Source organism: Macrobrachium rosenbergii, chromosome 30 (genome assembly GCF_040412425.1).
Source record: "Macrobrachium rosenbergii isolate ZJJX-2024 chromosome 30, ASM4041242v1, whole genome shotgun sequence".
Classification (NCBI taxonomy): Eukaryota; Metazoa; Arthropoda; class Malacostraca; order Decapoda; family Palaemonidae; genus Macrobrachium; species Macrobrachium rosenbergii.
The window spans coordinates 22,664,089-22,682,649 of NC_089770.1; positions in this window are offsets into that span (position 1 = coordinate 22,664,089).

The window sequence follows — 18,561 nt, forward strand, 5'->3', positions numbered from 1 at the left end:
TGATTTGCACTTAACATTCATCACGATATTTATAAAATTAGCGAAAAGATGATGAGAAGCTGTGCTATGTAAAAGCTGTACAGCCCGTATTCCTGATAAAGGAATGGGACCATTTCCTCAACTCCAAATTAATTTTCGCTTTCAAGGAAATTGATAAAAATCTTACGGTAACTGTGACAGTCGTCTACCAAAATAAAATGTTCTCCTTTATTAAAATTTAGCATAAGAGATATGAATCTCTGAAAGTTTTATGATATAAAGTTTCTGCACGATTACATTATTCTGAGTCCATTTTAGAATGGCATGCGCCATCGCTCATCTTCAAACTCTTCTTCCCACAGCGTTCACAGTGGTTTCTTTATAACGTGTGTGCGATTTCATTCTCTCCATTTAAGAATCACGAGAAAAAAGCAAACCACGAAAAAAAAAAAAAAAAACACTGAATCTGCATGTTCAAAGAGCTTTATCGCCGCGAAAGAAATGCCTCAGGAGAGCAACAACAAAGATTGCATTATCACTGAAAAAAGGAAGCATGATGGAACATTCCCCAACCACCACTTTCTTTTTCTTTCAGTTGTTATGCTGGGATCCATAAAGACACTTCTTAAGTAGTTTAAGTCATGAACTCCCGAAACCTGTATTCCTCTCTCTCTCTCTCTCTCAAAAGCAGTATAGGTAGTCACTCCCTTTCTCAGCCACTTGCCCACATGAAACAGGCGATCTCTCTCTCTCTCTCTCTCTCTCTCTCCTGAAAGAGGCCCGGTAGTAGCCCCGTTCTCTCACCATATATGAAAAATGCAACTTTTTCACATTTGTACGAAACTGACAATCACTCACCAAGTGGAAGCATGGAAATTCTCTCTCTCTCTCTCTCTCTCTCTCTCTCTCTCTCTCTCTCTCTCTCTCTCTCTTCCGCATGAAGCTGGAAGTCACTCGCACCCACCACTAAAGAAGAAAAAAGACCTTTTCCTCTTTGAGCGTGTTCAATCTTTATGAGATTGTCCGAGTCACAAAAATTTCACACCTATATCATCGGAACATATCCCCCATGAAATCAAAAGGTGTAATAGATGGGTGAGAGTCTGGACGGCCATGATGAAGACTGTTACTTCGTTTCCTCGTCACATTTCCAGGGATTTAAACCCCATCCTAAGCAGACAGGTTTAAACATTTAAAGCTACCTGGAGGATTTTAATAACTTTCTCATTTGGAGAGGGTTAATATCTGTGCTATCTGAAGAAGTTTAACATTCTAAATGGGAATGGTCAAATTACTTCATATCTGGAACGGTTTAACAACCACATTCTTCTCAAGGGGAGATGCTAATAACAATAAGCTGCCCGGAGTGGTTCAGTAACCCCCAGCTATCTGCAAGAGTTTAATAACATTCTAATTTAAAGCGGTTGCACAACTTTATGGTATTTGCCGTGTTTTAGCGACCTCATACAATTTTTGAGAGGTTTAATGCAATAAAAGCATTTTGAGGTGATTTGCTAACCTCCTGGAGTGGTTCAATGATCTATGGCTATTTAAATAAGCTTAATATTTTAATTAAGAAAGGTAAAATAGTAACAAGTTCATGATAATGCGAGTTACCCAATAACCCCAATCGATGTGGAGTTTAACAATCTCAAAAACTATTGTAACGTTATTTAATAATCACACAGATTCAATTATCTCATGCAAATTGAGGAGCGAAATATCCTTCTGATCTGGGGGGTTTATGAGCTTTATAACTTGGCTATTTGCTATTTGGAGAGGTTCAATAACCCTTACAGTTTGAGGGGACTAATACCCCAAGTAATTTGGTGACATTTGATAATGTCCCTGCTATTTGAAGGGACGCATGCAAAGCAAATTTGGAGTGGTTTAATATCCAAACGCCATTTGGAATTATTTAAACAAAAGATACTCTTATGGAAAGACTTTACAACCTGATATATTCAGACGGATTTCATAACCTTATGATACTTTCAGTAGTCTGTTAACTACATCATGTTTGACTGATCCAAATTTTTCAGAGCAATGGGAATTTTTCACGCCCTGAAATGTTTTAAGTAACCTTGCACCACATCTTGCATCCTTTATGGTAATTCAAACTTTAAAATTACAATACTATTCGACTTATCAGCTTTTGCGATGTGGATTGTACTGTCTTTTTTAAGATCGGTCAAACATTTCTTATAACGGGCAAGGGAAATTGCTTTCATGACTAACATTGTCTGCTCCATAAACAATACCTTTAATTATGTCAACATGATTTTGAGGAAGATCACAATATTTTTCGAATTTGCATTGGGACGGATAAACCATATCTGAGTGCACTCACAACATTTTCACTTATTTGTTTACTTGATAAGTTTCCTTGTTAGGGTATCTGTAGTCCTACGGGTCCTTCCAATCAGCCAGGATAGAATGGTTGAATGAAATTCTGGCTTTTTCTAATTCCTTAAATTTTTCTTTCTCTTCTTGCTTTGCGGCTCCTATGTAGCGTTTTAACATCATGGCACTGAATTCATTGAATGGGTGATTGTCATATCTTCTTAAACGTCGTGGTAGCAAGGATTTAGGGAGCACTTGTTCAGACAGGCACCTCTTCAGGAACTTTAGTTGAATTCTGGTCGAATGCACAGCCAAAAGAGACTTGGAGAAGGTAATGACTACGCATCTCAGAAGAGGAAACAGGATAGCGAAAGTAAACATGGCCCTCATTATGTATAACTGAATCACGATAATATGGAAGGTGATGGACATATAAATAAAGGCAATGCCATGAAAGAAAGAGAAATGATGGAATGGTGCTAGGCCTTTCGACTTATTGTCCTTTACTGATAGAAATATAAAAATAAGTTTACAAAGAAAGCTCGTAAAAATGACAGATGGGGATTGTAAAGGAAAATATGTACCTGTAATCCAACACAGTTGAAGAATTAGCAGACTTGCCAAAACGGAGGTATAAATTTAAGAAGTTTTACAAAAGTTTAGGCCCAACTGCTCGAAAGCAGGGACAAGTCAATTAAGAGATTATACAGGGAAAGATACTGACCACCAAAAAATGACCGCGTAAAGGGTAAGCCAATTACACGTTATAAAAGTACAACGCAATAATTCTCCTTATGGTAAACAATAAAAAATTTTGTTTGCAAAGTGAAAATTTTCACAAAAAAATATATCAAACATACAAATATATAGAAAACATATATAAGGTGAATAATTAGTAATTAAATCAGTGATTTTATCTTTAGGGTCATTCTTGAACATTTTACTCAGACAGGGGTCCAAATAATACTTGCCAGGACTAAGGTTAAAATTGCAACTGGAAGTAAACTGTATAATAGCAGATTCTAAAAGATTTTGTGAAGAGGAATTTTTTGATCTGGCAATCACTGCACTTTCAGTCCGATTTATCCTGTGAGAGTTTTCAAATAAATGAATGAATAATGAATACATACTCAACACACAATCACACGTGGAACAGAAATACACATGATTGTGTGTTGATTATATATATTTATATACATATATATATATATATATACATATACAGTACACATACATACATATATATATATATATATATATATATATATATATATATATATATATATATATATATATATACATATACAGTACACACACATACATATACATATATATATATATATATATATATATATATATATATATATATATATATATATATATATATATATAGATATATATATATATATATATATATATGGCCCAAATGACAGCATTTCATTCGAATTATCCCTTCTGGGTGAATAAGATAGAAATAATCAACATACAATCACGTGTGGAACAGAAATAAATTTCTGGGTTCGATTCTGATGTGAATCAGAAATTTATTTCTGTTCCACACGTGATTGTGTGTTGATTATGTACTGGTAAAGAAGTAAGGGGAAAATTTAAAATTCAAGGTACACAAAAAGAAGACACACACCAATTCATGCATACATATGTTCTCCAGTCATGAAAAAGAAATTAAAATTGAAGTAATGACAGGAGAGTTTTAGGAGATTAAGACACCCTAAGTACTGATGTGGACGGGCACACACTGAGGCAAAAAAAAAAAATTTTTTTGGGAGAGGGAAGGGATAGAAAAGGAACATTTGAAAGGGAAGAAAATAATTACACTCCCGGACAAGATGGCAGTTGCCAAGCACCGTTAAAAAAAAGCCCACAAAATAGACAGGGAGAATATGAATTTTTTGTACAGGAACGCTAACAAAACGGCCTGACTGATTGCAGAGAATGCCTTCATAACATGAGCAAGCAATGCAATGGTAGGCAATACTGGAAACGGATTTGAAGACAGCCTATCAAGAAAAATCATGCACTCTATAATAGAAAAGAAAGTAAAAACACAAGAGACCACATGGACAATGCACACCTTTTGGAAGCTGCAGGCAGAGAAAGGCCAGGTCATGAGGGCGAGGCCACACAGAAGGAGGGTAATCAAAAGATCAAAGAAGCCAGCATACGGAATTGGACAAACAAGAGCTTTAATCCGCTCCCCCACACATAAAAAAACAGCTGGATTATGTGTCCAGCCATTCTACGGATACTTCACAATGAGGACTGTTAGTCCTAGAAAGCTTATAACTTTTCTTGAATAAACATCTCTGCTAGATACCAACCAGTTTTAATGAGTTCCTGTTAGTAATATATATATATATATATATATATATATATATATATATATATATATATATATATATATATATATAGTATATATATATATATTATATATATAATATATGCATATATATACTATGTATATATGTGTGCGTGTGTGTGTGGAGTTTTACCTGCAAGATATTCATATTTGTACAGTATTCTAATTCAAATTATGCCCGAGGTAATACCATTTTAAAATGGCTTAAATAATTATTAGGACCATGCAATACTAGATTTTAATAATTTGAACATAGCTAAATGCATATAATTACATAGTAGCAAACATTTTCATGTAAATTAAAACTTGACTGGAAATATGGTAGGTATCTGGGAATTTTAGATGAAAAATATAATTAGGTTAAACTAATAATGATTAGATATCGCCATATTTCAATATTTACTAAAATTATCTCTTTGCATGCTCATCACGAAGATTTATACAACCAAAGCGACAGCAAAGACCATATTCAGGGATTCAGCCTGATATTACACTTTTCCATCATTTTTATGTTTGCACTAGCAGAATATCTCGAGAACGACTGAACGGAACTAGATGAAATTACGCCAAATTAACGTAATCACTGGATGACTACTAACAGATTATAAATCTTTCTGAAAAATCATTACAGAGGCGAGATTTTTTATGGCCGCAAACCCTCTAATCAAGATATGAACAAACGTGTATAATCTCGCGACGCTAATGTAATATACATATAAGCCTTCTTTTATCAAATTCTACTCGCATGTTCTGCATAGATCCGGCATAGACATGGCAAGCAACATATGCATGAGCCTAAATAAAGACTTGCCAAGTTTCTTGAAGATTATATACGAGTATATATATATATATATATATATATATATATATATATATATATATATATATATATATATATATATATATATATATATATATACACACACACATTTGACTCACACTGGGATCGAACCCAGGTCTCTTATGAAATTTCGGCAAGGGCACTACCAACTGACCCGCACCAACTGACCTGAGGTTTTTCCGGGGCAGGCTACTGCCTAAAATACCACGAAGATTTACCCAAATTTCCAAACCACTGTGATCAAATCCGTAGCATTTCATTCGAATTATCCCTTCTGAGTGAATGTGATGGGACAAATCAACATATGGGCACGTGTTTCACAGAAAGGTCAAAGTAGTTGAAACCTAAATACTTCTGTACCTGCCGCCTAACAAACCAGCAAGTTTTACTCAACTCTCGACACACCAGTGACCCAGCTGGTAGTATTTCTTTCAAATTACCCCTTTACCGTCAACATAATGGAACTAATCAACACATGAGTGCCAATATTATATATATATATATATATATATATATATATATATATATATATATATATATATATATATATATATATATATAATCATCATCATAAATATACGATTAGTTGGGAATTATAATAAGACTAAGAATAATATTACTATTATTAAAATAGTTTTACCAGACGACTGAGGGATTTGTTTTTATTTATATTTTCTATTAATATTTTGTCAATTAAATTACAATTTTTCACAAAATTTATAACTGGCCACAAAGAATAAGGTAACTAGAAATAAAATACCTATAAAAGGAGAGAGGAGGGGTGAAATCTACCAAGCACCTTATGGCAACTGTGATAAAGTATACTTTGGACAGAGTAGCAAATCGTGCAAGAGGGCAAGCCACCATCAACAGAACATTTGCCACCACAACTAAGCCTCGGCACTGCCCAGATACTGCAGGAATTACAACCGTAAAATCAACTGGGAAAAGGCAGATTTTTTTATAAAAAAAAAAAAAAAAAAAAAACAGGGTGATCACAGAGAACGTCCTCATCAACTATTACAAAAAACGATGGGAGGCAATGTACGGTATAATTGAGGACATGGTCACTTGTGAAATAATCTACCGGAGTTCTGAGAACAAAACAAAAAGATGGACAGAAAAGGGATAATCCAGAAGTGCAAAGGATTAAATATACGACAGTAGAGGTCAAGAATAATGCAAAAAAGGACAGGCGTTGAAGATCAACGGGCAGGTCACCCCAGGGATTAGGAAAAGAAAACGACAGGTGTTTGGAAGAGGACATATTTAAATACTCGAGTGTAACTTTACTTATTGCATTGGTACCTGAAGAAGAAGACTGCATGTCTCATGAAAACTTGACTGTGAAATTTAAGAATCTGGAATTTAAAGCATCCCGTCTTATTGAAGCCTAACATGAGTTTATATATATATATATATATATATATATATATATATATATATATATATATATATATATATATATATATATATATATATGTGTGTGTGTGTGTGTGTGTGTGTGTGTGTATATGAAATGAAATTTTTTATCACACTGTGATTTATATACAATCACGAAGCTACAAATGTCGCTTAATATCAAATTCACGCTACCTTGGGAATATCCCCGAGGGGGAATTATCACCGAAGGGGAATTTATAAGTGATAAATGGACTAGTACTGCCGAGTCTCGAACCCACTCCCTTGATAGCTCAGTGGGTAGAGCGTCGACTGGAGTCGCTGGATAAGTATGTGTCGTGGGTTCGAGACTCGGCAGTACCAGTCCATTTATCACTTACAAATTCCCCTCCGGTGATAAGTATACCTTAGTTTTACCAGACCACTGAGCTGATTAACAGCTCTCCTAGGGCTGGCCCGAAGGATTAGACTTATTTTACGTGGCTAAGAACCAATTGGTTACCTAGCAACGGGACCTACAGCTTATAATTCCCCATCGGGGATATTCCCGAGGTAGCGTGAATTTGATATTAAGCGACATTTGTCGCTTCATGATCATATATATATATATATATATATATATATATATATATATATATATATATATATATATATATATATATATATATATATATATATATATATAAAAATTTTTTCAAGAGTAAACCAACATAATCATATAAATTGACCTATCAAGTTCCAAAATTTTATGAACTTCTACCGAAAAATCCCAGGTGTTCCATCTTGCTTATACGTACTCGATACACATTATTATGAAGAAAATAAATATTACGAGAGTGAGTATGTCTGCAACAATAGCACCACCAGAAGGCGTTTGCCATAAACATACTTCGTCTGAAATTTCAACCTCAAATAGAAAATGCCAAAGGAGGAAGCGGGGACGCACAGACCCTCCCCGGAGCCAGAGATCGTAACCGATAACATAAAACCTTTGCTTTATTGCAATGGCTTCACAGGAAAGATAAGATTTTGGCATCTTTTCTTGATTTTGCTTTTATTTGTAGCATTATTATTATCCTGCTCTTTCGAAAACTAACTATTTTGATATATTCCCTCTTAAGCATATGAAAATACGAGACTAAATCTCCGGTAAGAAGTAGCTTCGGATGCTAATGCATCGTGTCCTGGGCCGGACAGAAGAGTGCGTATCAGAGAGTTGTGGACCCATTGGTGGAAGAACACGTGCCTTAAATTATAGATTAGCCTTCTCTTTAAAAGAAAAAAATGCCAGTAATATACGGTATGTTATTTTGGTTATTTCTTACAAACTTCTTAACAAAGTACGGAAATAATCTGGAGAGTACAGACGAATTTCGAGCATGTGCAGGAAATCATGTTTATTATTATAATTATTATTATTATCGGAGCTGACGTTATCTCTTCCTTTTACCATAATTACCTAGCGTTTAAGTGATAATAATTCCGAATCTTAGCCAACAACGTTCTCCTGCACATGTCTGTCTGTGCTAGTAGATTTGCACGCGCATATGGGCGTTTTACAGTAAAATATCTCGTGGAATGTTCAGAACAAACAGATTTAGCTAAAAATGGTTGAAAATATTAACTTCAGAACCAACCTAGTAGTCTTTATAAAAAATATTCAAAGAGATAAGGGGAGCTTCGTCTCAGAAGTAAATGAAGCGCAGAGCTTCCGTAGCTATACTGTTCCCAAAAGCGTTATTATTTTGTGATATTCACACAGTCATGATCTTTTGTTTCTTATGGGTAAGAGCTCTTAAGTCTGAATCCACCGCTTTACAAATTAAAAAAGAAAAAATATCAATGATAAATTCCCGCCGGCACTTAAGTCCCTTTTGCTTTATACAAATGAAAAATGCTAATAAATTTTCATAAATAGTAAAACACGCGCCGAAAGACCCCTTTGAAGAGAAAAAAGAATGGAAAATCGCACAATGATTATTAATCTATATAATCACATGTTTTGTCTATCAAAACACTTGTAGCGTAAATTATTCAAAAATAGCAAACTAAATCGTGGCAAATTCCACGTTTGGGAACACACATTCAATAATAATTCATCCCTCTTACAGACGAAACCCGGAAAGTAATTAAAAATCACGGGGAATTTCAATTAACTCATTTCCTAAGGCAGTGAGGCTGATGCTTGCCAACAAAAACTAGCGAAGTACACATACCACATCTGATCAAAGGTAATAGTGCTTTTGAATATAGTGTATGTCGATGGAATATAATACGGATTGAACCGTTTGCTCTAATTACTTTCAAAGGAAGGAAAATTTACTTGAAACTATGAAAAAAATATTGGAGAAAGTTATACACAAGAGACAGTATGGACCTATTCGCCCACCACAGTAAAAGAAGGGCACCAGCAATATTGGGCTATAAACTGCAGCACAAAAGTAAAAAACAAGAAGGGCAGACCTACTTGTAATTTTTTTTAAGGCCTTTCAATTTCTTTATTATTATTATTATTATTATTATTATTATTATTAAAACAGTTTAAGCAGACCACTGAGCTGACTATCAGCTCTCATAGGGCTGGCCGGAAGGATTTGGATGAAATGCCAAGCCTAGGCCAGAGGACCAAACAGGTCATTCGGTATGGTGATGAATGAATGAAAATTAAATTAAAAAGTGCAAAAAGCCACACGCTCTCATACTGGAACGCACTCTCACAATAAATACATTTATACTCATGTTTCCATACATACTCACTAAAAAGGTATATTAAAATTCAGAATAAGCATCATTTTAAAATTTAGTTGTTTTAAAATTCTTCAGGCCCCTAAGGGATTCTTACTTTTATTATTTACTTATTTTTATATTTTATCAGTTAAATCTCAGCCCCTCATGAACATTAAAATTGGTATTACTGAAAATGTGGAAGATTCTGACAAAATTTCTTCATTGATCTACTTCCAAAATTTGATAATCGCTGCAGGTTATATTTTGGGCATTCAAACAATACACGCTTGACTTACCAACACGTTGCATTCTGGGAATTCGAGAGGAGGGCCACATGGACTGTTCATTGAGTGTCCACGTGTCAAACGAGTATGGCCTATTCGAAGACGCGTCAGAATTACTTGTGTGATATGATGAACTCCATTTTCCAACAATGGATTTGATCTGTTTTAATTTATTATTTTCAGGTTCTTCATTCCAAATATTTTGCCATTTACTTACAATGATTGCTTTTATATATCTTATATAGTCACTAACAGGGATGTTTATATTAGTTCTTGCCATGGGGACCGATTCTTTAGCTGCTTTATCAGCCTCTTCATCTCCTTTAATCCCTGCATGGGATTAATTTACTCACGATATTTATTTGTTTTTATTTATAATATATTAAGTGTTTAATGCACATACAACCTTTTTTCATGGGTGCTCAAATCTGTTGTTTCCTTTTTTTCTATATTTCATAAAATTTCTTATGATGTTTGTTAAACCATCTTTTGTTGTTTTTATTATTACTGCATTATTCATGAAACAATCATTACATCCACTTGTATTATCATTTGTTCTTGTATCAATTACTGGAGATGAAGTAATCACTTCTCCCTTGACATAATCATTGTTATCTACGGTATGGTTCTCTTTCACTTCTTCACTGTTTTGGATATCTGCCTCCATAGGTTTTACTATTATTTTAGGAGATAGGTTTATTCTTAGCTTGTTTTCGTTTTTATTCTGTCTTCATATCCTTTATCTTTTATTTAACTGGTTTTTCTCTAATAAGAGTTCGTTTCTTCATTTTGGGTGGTGTTTTCTCCAAAGGTTTTTATATCTTTAATTTCCAGTCCATCACGACTCTCCTCTGTTACTTCCGTAGTAGCATCCTCCTGTGTTCCTATTTGCATTAATATTTCAAATTAATTGGATAAAATACTACTATCTCATTTGTACCTGTTTCTTTATTCCTTACCATTTCAGTTTTTTTTTATTTCTAAAGCATTAATTTCTTCTTGAGATTTACCTTTCTGAACTCCATTACTTCTTTCTGTATGCGTTTTTGTTTCATTATTGGTTCTTGTTATTGAAGAATATGCATGTTTCTTAGACGGATCTTGAATTCCTCTCACTTTTAATTCTAATTTAGCTTCTTCAATAGACATCCCAGTTCTTTCTTGTAAGATTTTTAATTCTGTATTGTAAATATAGTACATACATTCTCTGGACCTTGCATGATGGTCTTGCTCACTGCACTTCCATTGTGTGGCATGTTCTTCAGGTCCACAATACGTTCACACAAGTTAATTTCTACAATATTTCTTTGCATTCCCATATTTACCACAGTTTTTACACTGTAGTGGTTTTGTGATATATGGCCTTGTTTCTCTGTTTTGGCCTAATATTTTTTATATTTTTTGAGGTAGATCTTGACCTTCAAAGTTCATTTTTGCGATTTTTAACATTTACTTATTTCTTTGCTTACTCTGTATATTATATACTTCATCATAATCTTGGACTCTGTGATATCTTTTTTAAGAGAGTCCAAGAGAATACTCTTTTCAGTTGGTTCGTCACTGTTCTCAGGAAGCACAATAGTACCCCCAATGCTATTCACAGTGTCATGTTTTTTTTTTTTTTTTTTAGTGCTTATTATCTATTGTCGTTATAGACATATAGTCCTCAGACTGGCTCTTTGTTGTGACTTCTATAAGCCATGTCTTTTTTCTTATCTGTCTGAACGACATTTCTGCCGTCGAATGTCTGTTTAATCGGTAATTTTATAATTTTAGGGGTGAAATTTTCCATTCTGTTTCTAAGGTTAGAAACCTTGACCAACTTCCACTCCCAAAGAGTCGAAGTGAGTCAAGGTTGAGTCAAGGCGATATTTACTACTTTTGGGTTTATTCTGTACTGGAGCATAAGGTGCCAGTGTAATTACATTAGGATATTTTTTTTTTTCTAAAGAAAGGTTGTCAGAGGAGGTTCCAGCGGTTCTCAACTGTACCGAGTCGCTACCATCAAAGGGCCCAGGGGTACTTGAATCTTTACAACTACCACTCATAAAGATTGAAGTAAAATAGAAAAAAATAGATAAATAAACCTGAAAACTGTAAAAAGATATCATCAGCCTTTCATGGAGTCTATTTCTCCACCAATGCCACAAGTGAGAACCGACTCCCAAATGTACGCGTCCCTACCCTTCCCCACAGGGGATGGCACAACATGATTAGAGTGGCAAAAGTGTAAGCCAAACCTGCTTGCTAGGACTGAGAGTATTAAAGGAATATAATCATCTTCACTCTAGTCATATATTATGGGCAAACCGGATAGAATGCCGAGAGTTCTATCCCCAGAACCATACTCCCCTGGAATCCGTGGTCCAACCCTAAAGAATAGTTCCGACTTTGAGCTATCGATCTGATAACTCTCAGGTCCGAACATTATCGGGCAGTTGATGGTCCTGCCACAGTTCCCACTATTTAGCTTCGGATATAAACCCAATCCCAGCTATGATATCTTTTCCTATTTATCAGGTCCAATAAATTTTACAAAAAGTGGAAAATTCCACAAAAGTAGTCCAAAGAAATATATAACAATATATGAGACTCTTGAACTCAAACCCGGGAACAAATTCTTGGGGTTCAAGAGTCCCCTCAGCACGTCAAGGTGGTCCCACATCGAGGGGGCAATATTATTGCCAGATTAAATGCTCGGTAATACATTGTATCCCTGAAGAGACTCTGTACAATTTCTAGGAACATAGGACAGATACGCAATGGACTTATGTTGAAGCACTGCCATACCAACTTCAAATATTTAAAGTTCCTTTTTTTCCATCATCTTTTTAAGAGCCTTGGTTTACTTAAGGAACGCCATTTTGAGTAAATGTTCACGGTAAAATGTCAGGTATTGGACAGTAAGGGTAAATATTACGTAAAAATAAAATGTTCTTTGGCTTTAACAAAAAAAAATGAAAATCATTAAACGTTATATGACACCTTAAAATGATAAAAAAATCATATGCGTTGTGAGTTTATATGTGCTTAAATACAGGCAGACATAAAAACACTGAATTCTTCGACCTTTTGAGAGAGAGAGAGAGAGAGAGAGAGAGAGAGAGAGAGAGAGAGAGAGAGAGAGAGAGAGAGATTCACTTTCTTCCACACCTCAACCAAAAATACACCCATCGGCAACAATTTCCAAGGAATTCAGCGTTAGATATAAATCTGTTGCTGACGTTGGCAGAACCTTCTGTGACACGAGGTAACTTTGCGCGTTTTGTCTTCGAACGACCGATTCTCTGATATCCTTCGACTGGACTTAGGTAACAACCATTGGCTTTCCAAACAACAGGTTTCCGTTCTTGGGCTGTGTTTGCTTCAAAGTTACGCCTAAAGCACATTGTTCGTTTGCGCAAATTGTGTGGAATCTTATATGGAGGTGAAGGTGGAGGTAGGGGTGGGTGTGGGGTTTACTTAGTAATTTGGGAAATTTCCTACGGAGGGATGTACGGAGGATGAGAGATGTCGAAAGAGACACTGGAAAGACACGATATATAAATGGATTTCCACATAACACAGAAAGGTCATAACAAGGAGGTTGGCATTGGCAACGTGCTTAATAATAATAATAATAATAATAATAATAATAATAATAATAATAATAATAATAATAATAATAATAATTATTATTATTATTATTATTATTATTATTATTATTATTATTATTATTATTATTATTATTATTATTAAGCACTGCAACCAGAATACTGGTTAATATTCTAAACTCTAACACGCTTGATATGGTGGGTTTGCTTTTATTGAATATATCATTCTTATCCAATATACTGCAATTTAAAAAACATAAATAAGTGGATATACTTAAAAGTATTCAAGATTCTGAGTAAATTACTAAAACGTACATACAGCTTTTATTTCAAAAGCTTGTTATATGTTGTGGGTTGAAAACTGCACAAAAGCAAAAAATCATAAACAACAAAACATATTTGATTCCAAGTTGTTCTGCATTCTCTGAAATCAGGGATTAGGTCACGTGCATTAATCATCACAAAGTTACGGTCAAACAAGTGTGACAAATTCGATTAATGCATACATGTGCAGAGGCCCAGCATTTGTCAACATTTTTACAGGATTCTGATAGTTTGTGGAATGAAAACATAATTGCTGAACTAAAAAATGTTTTGCGAATTATTCTGAAAAAGGCTTCTAAAGCCTTTTACAGTCACTATAACTGAGCATTTCTGTGGAGACGTGTTTTTAATAATCTTTACTGATCACCACATTGCAATCAATTTTATTTTGAAAAGCGAAACACGTAAAAAAAAAAAGAGTACTTTTGTTTCATTCGACAATACTGCAGCAAATTCCATAACCGTCGACGATTGGATCCCTCCGTATAGACTGGCAAATGAGGAATTTTACATTCTGTTTGTTCTATTGTACCCTGCGTATGATGTTCATGGTATATGCAGACTTTTGGGACAGATGACAAAAGTGTGGACAACTAAGATTTTAAGCATATTACTGGACGGGGAAAATTCATCATCCGGCGTTTTTCATTTACTGCAAATGTTCCTCCTTTTATCACGTTCTTTTTTCTCCAAAACACCTATCGGTTTTCATTCAGACAAGTTTCCCCTCCCTGTTGCCTCTTTCATCCTCATTCTCGAATATCGTCTCCCTATCCATTTCCTTGTACCCGTCCCTTTCCACTGTCACACTGTCAATCTGCCAAGACAGAATCACAATCTGCCGTGGGATTTACTTTACTCTCAATGTACGGATTCTTTCCGATGTGAAGCATTCTCTCTCTCTTTCTAAACTAACCCTTCACTTTTGTCTACTCTTGAACCAGCAAATTACTTACAAATTAATAACCGTAAAAGTCTGTTAATGGAATGCAAATTAGGAAAGATTATAGTGACCTTCCTTTCAGGATTCGTTCACTCTTTTATCTTTTTACTTTAGATTCTTTAAAGGATTTTAATGACTTCCTGTTAATGTTGTTGCCATTACTGATATTGCGTGGCATAAAACTTTTGTCAAGACATGGTTAATGCCACAACAGTTTTGTTCTCCAATTAATATACGCCTGTCATCGCCAAGAGAGAGAGAGAGAGAGAGAGAGAGAGAGAGAGAGAGAGAGAGAGAGAGAGAGAGAGAGAGAGAGAAAGAGAGAGAGAATTTCAAAAAATGGGACTTTTATTTCTGGAGCCTTTGAGACAAGTAATATCTAGGTCTATTTATGCTCAATGCAAAGTGGATTTTTCCAGTAATAATTTTACAGATGCGTTTTCAACAATAATACCTTGATATAAGATTGGAGTATACCCAACAAAAACCTTATATTCATCTCGCCAATAAATGACAATGGCATCCATGTCGTTTGGAAGTTCACGAAGACATAAAATAATTTTTCTTGTCGTTTTGAGTCACAAAATGTTCATCCCACTTAATCCCAGACATTAATGGAGACCTAATTATTCATAAACCATAGATGAACATAACAAATGCTAAGTGGCGGATAAGGGGCCTCATCCTCCTTTTCCTCTGACTCTTTCTCTAGACCTTTCCCATTCTCCTAATCTCGCTGTAGATTCCTCTTCCGTGAATCTGCAGATTATGATTCACTACCGTCATCAATTAGGCTCTAATCTCCGGGGTCAATATAGCATCGTGGAATAAGAAGATATGGTTTGTCCATCATCAGAGGTCTGGCCATTGTCGACTCATACACCCCTCACGCTTCTGTTGCTACTACTTCTAGCTGATTGCTACTAAGTGTCCTGATGTGAGTTAGAAATTGGATTCGTCTATCAAACCACTCTTCCCACTCTACATTTTCTCTCTCGATTTCTTTCCCCTTCCTCATTCTCTCGACTTCCTCCCTCCCTTCCCCTTCTATATTATCAGCCCGTTATTATGAACAGATACACAAACTCAAGAAATTGCGGCTTCTGCGTTGGATATTTTTCACAGGGGTATATTCTAAACCACAGTATTTAATTTTCCACTAACTAATGGTTGAATTCCTCTGGTCAAATAAACTTCCTATCACACCCAGTGGTATGACGAGAAAAAATTATTTTCTTGCCGCTCTGCGTGGTGTGAAAGTCAACAAATGCTAGGGCCCACAGCACTGATATTGCTAAAAAAAATGGGGAAAACATTAAATGTTTTGAGTTTTGACTGCGTGTGGATATGTGATACACAAAAAAGGAAGTGGGTGCCGATAGATTAGCTGGAGGAGAGAGAGCATTACTCTACTCTCTCGTTCGATGTGGTGGACAAAGGTTTCATTTCCACTAGCTATCATTTCCAAGAAAGCATTCCCTTTCCTATGATAGCAGTACAGTCAGTGTTCAAATATACTCGAAAGGTTTGTCTGTGATCATCCGTGAATTATTTAAGGACCAATCTTGATTTTGAAAAGCCCAAGCATATGAAAAACCAAGCACAACTGATACATGATTTTTACGTCATCGACAGTAACTCATTGGTTCGTCATATTTATAAAGCGGATTTGCTCAATGCTGTCATCACTAGTGAAAGTCGGCAGGAGTTTTCCTTTTGTCCCGCTTACTGGAGAGCCGACCATTTGGAACTTCTCAATCCATTTACAGCCTCTTCCAGAGTAAGAATACATTCTCATATCATTCTGAAGAGCTTCGTTAGACTTCAGAACCTAGCACACCTTCAGCCCATAAATACTGGAGCCTTTGAGTTCTTCTTCCATACCATGTTTAATAATGGTAGCAGAAGGATGGATTGAAATATATAACTTAGTCCAAAGGTCAAGCGCTGGGACCTATGAGGCCATTCAAGCCCTGAAAAAATGTTGAAACAATTGTTAGCTGAGGGTGAAAGTAAGATGAAAGAAAAAGAATATTAATGGAGGTACAGTAAAAGTAAAAGGGGTTGCAGCTAGGGGTCGAAAGACGCTGAAAAGAACTTTCAGTAATGTCTACAGTGCACCGCGTGAGGTGCACTGACGACACTAACCTACTACGGAGAAGAGTAGCATAAGAAGAACACCTGACCAATTAATGACGGATGATGAATGTACAATAAATGAGGTAAAACTTGTTACCCACGTGTATGTGATATTTACATCATGTACAAGTTTTGTCATGCAGATATAGAGAGGGGATTAAAGCCACTTGTTTTAATCGTTCCTCCTCATCAATGACTTGAAACATCGCAGGTTAAAGAGACTGATCGTCAATAACAGTCATTTTTCAAGCCTACTTTCGTATCTGAGGGTTTTGTTTTTGTTCTGCTCCAGAAAGGTTATAAGATTTATTCCAATCGTTCCTGTGAAAATTATTTCAAAATAATTCAACACAAGGTTCAATGAAGAGTTCACGTAATGGACTGTCTTGTGTAAGAGATGTTAGATGGACTTTAGGAAAATTGTTCCACCTTTCTTATCTTAAAGTTCTAAAAAAAAAAACCCCGTGTACATTTTTCAAGCAATGCTGAACTGTCTACCAAAGACTGTCTTAAGAGTCTCCATACACAGCTGTAATGGTAAGCTCTCAATATACAGCTGTAGTTAATCCACTAACCTGTTAAATCAATATAACATAAAAATAAACTCGGAATGATAAATGAACTTTAAATGGAGAAAAGAGTTCAAATACGGTTACAAAGGTTTTGTCTCGTGCCATACAAATACACTCGGTCTAGCATTGTTCCTAAGTTAACACAATAAAATTTTTATTTTCCATCTTTTCCAACTGGCTCTAAAACGACCTCACTTGCAATTCCTTCCTCGACTGCACTGCTTCTGTCATTAGTCTTTAAAGTAGAGAGTTTTATACAATTACGAAAGTTTATTTACTTATGCTAGGAAAATGCTCTGGTTCAGTCGTATTTGGAGACTTTGCTCTTTTATAAATAGGACCTTAATTGTTTATGACAGATTTAACTGCTACAGGGGACACACTTAATCATTCCTGGGAAATTTCTGTTTATATTGACGTCATTTCTCAATTAGACATAGTATTTAATAATTAAAGAAACGTTTATTTCCCCAGGCTGCCTTGATTGTACACAACACAGCTGATTACTCATTTCTATAAAATATTGCTTTGATGAGAAGGAATTTGTCCAACTTATTTAAAAGACTTATAAAAGTTACCGTATTTACTTATCTCTTAATAAGGTCTTTATTTCCTTGCCATTAAGGCTTTCACCTAACTTGGTAGGAGGGTTTATGTTTTTAATGAGATTTGTGATCTGTCCCTTTGTTTATAAATAATGAGAAATTTTAATAACTCGCTTGACTTAAGTGTTAATGAGGCAATTTACTGAAAGAAATGGGTCCTGAAAAGTTTTTAATTTTCATAGTTATATTATGAAATATCCCTGTTGACTGTTTATACTGTATTTCAATTTCGAACATGCAAATAATAAAGGTTGTGACCAACTCTCAAATTTCCAAGTGTATGCAAAGGCTTGATTTAATTATTCAGGGTTAGTTTCGGTGGATATCTGCCATGCGTTGTTTGATCAATCATTGTCCATGTTACTGTCTTCTTAATATGAGCAGAAATTATTTTATTTAATCACTAAGATTTTTAAATATCATAAAAGCAGTT